The sequence below is a fragment of a genome, unplaced genomic scaffold, assembly GCF_019419815.1.
Source record: "Pyrus x bretschneideri cultivar Hongxiangsu unplaced genomic scaffold, Pyrus_bretschneideri_v1 Contig4, whole genome shotgun sequence".
NCBI classification, from domain to species: domain Eukaryota; kingdom Viridiplantae; phylum Streptophyta; class Magnoliopsida; order Rosales; family Rosaceae; genus Pyrus; species Pyrus x bretschneideri.
In genome coordinates, this window is record NW_025999723.1 from 13632361 (window position 1) to 13634417 (window position 2057).

A 2057-nucleotide genomic window follows, 5' to 3' on the forward strand; every position below is an offset into this window, starting at 1 on the left:
TCAAAAATTCATCATCAGAGAGGTCTTCTAGGCCGAAAAAGTATATGAAGACTTCTTCAGTCGAATGAGGAGAAGCAGGTCTATAGCCCAATTGAAAACCCAAGACTTGGATGGGTACGAAGTTTGGGGTTTCTGGCTTGAGGGTGGCGAAATAGACCTGCAGCCATAGTTGAAGAACCCAGAGTAAGCCAGTCTATTGTGGGTCAATCTTGTTTACTATCGCCTCGACTAGACAACGGGTAAGCTAGGCAAATACAGCCGAGCTAAGTGCCAGGACGTGACCACTGGCTAATGCCTCAACAATTGGCATGTTCTCCACCAAACACTTATTTGATTTGGTACAAAAAATGAATTTGTTGTATCAATAGAAAATGAAGGCTTAATGTTCCCTATTCCTGAGATTTTCTTCGCCTCGGCCAGCGAAATGCTGGATAAGGGTGTTGTAGTTGAAGAAGTTCTTGTGCAGTTTCTGAACTTCTTCTTTTATGGGCTTTTGGTGTTTCTTCCTCAGTGATTTAACATCACATTCATCGAAGAGCATCTTAAGGTCGAGATTGGATGGACACCCAGAGAGAGAGACGTCGATCGGGAGACCCAAAAGAGAAGTCCCGAGAATGGCTGAGACATAAAAAATGGTGGGACCAATGGGGCCAAGTGGAAGAATCATGGTATTGGTGGCCGAGCACCAAAAGCTTAGATCTGCCATAAGAAGCTCATTGTCTATAACAATCTCGATGGTCGAAAGCCTGATAGCGTCGTAGATACCAAGAACCCTCTATTCTTTACTGAAGAACTTCTCCATCCTTTTAACCCACGCTACCCAAGCCATGGTGGTAAAGGCCAAGCCCCTTGGGGTTTAGTTGATTCCCACTTCGACTAATCAAAACCTTGACGCAGGGGTGCCAGGCAATGATCCTTGAGGAGGTTGATGATGGATGCCGGGACGTTATCTTTGAATAGTGGTCCTAAGATTTGATGGGAGGAGCTTGAGTCACCTTCAAATCGCAGGTTTTTGATGGCACTCCAGTCAATAAAGTCCCGACACTTAGCACATTCATCGGAGAGTTTGGAAATAAAGGTGTTGGAAGCCATTGTAGGGAGGTTGGAAGGATTTCTGGGAAGAAAGCTTGGAAAGATTTCTAGGATGAGACCTTGAGACTTTCTGGGATGTTGAAGGCAGAAATGGCGAGAAGAGTTTCAAGTTATTTGAAGACGTAAAATATAAATGAAGGAAACTCAGGTATTTATAAGCATTTCGAGAGGAAGGTCAAACGTTTGATCTTCAAGAGCAGTTGATTTTCAAATTTTAGGGCAAAATCGACCGGGAAATCCCAAATCATTATGGGTATCTTGGGAATCTCGGGGGGAAAATTGAGGTTTTCATGGTTTGAGAACACACGATTACGTGTTGCGGCGGATTTAATGCATTAATGTGGAAGAGATGTTTCGGCTGAGGCACGTTTCGAGGGTCATGATTAGGGGTTGCTAGGATAACCAAAGGATTGACATGGGGCAAGACGTGCAGGGAAATTCGGATCGTGTGATCATGTGTCATAAATACGTTCGACGGTTGGGATGTGTGAGGCTTTTCATTATCCCGTTGTTATCTTCTGGGGTTTACTTCTTCAAGGTCAAAAATCAAGTAAGGGGTTCCAGGCCGAAGACCTCAGAAGCGAGGGGGGCAATGTTTGGGCCTAAAATAACATTTTAGGCCAAGCGTAGGTTCGGCCCAAAGCTTTTCCAAATATACTATAGGCTGCCTGCTGGTCTCGGGCTGTTCAATAAAGGTGGTCGAGTCCTATTGCAAGACGGAGTAATTTGGATGAACGGATGGGTCGAAGAAGTCCCAATACGATAAAGGGTCCTAGTGCAATATGGATTCTCGATCGACAATTAATGTGGCCTAAAAAGGGGGTGAGTTCAAAGTCCTAATAAGAGTAGGATTGGTCGAGATAAAGTTAGATCAGAATAACTTAAATTAAACTTTGAAAACAAAAGATAGAATACACCTAAGAATGTTCCAACAATCCAAACTTGAACAGCAAGCACGGCTCCAA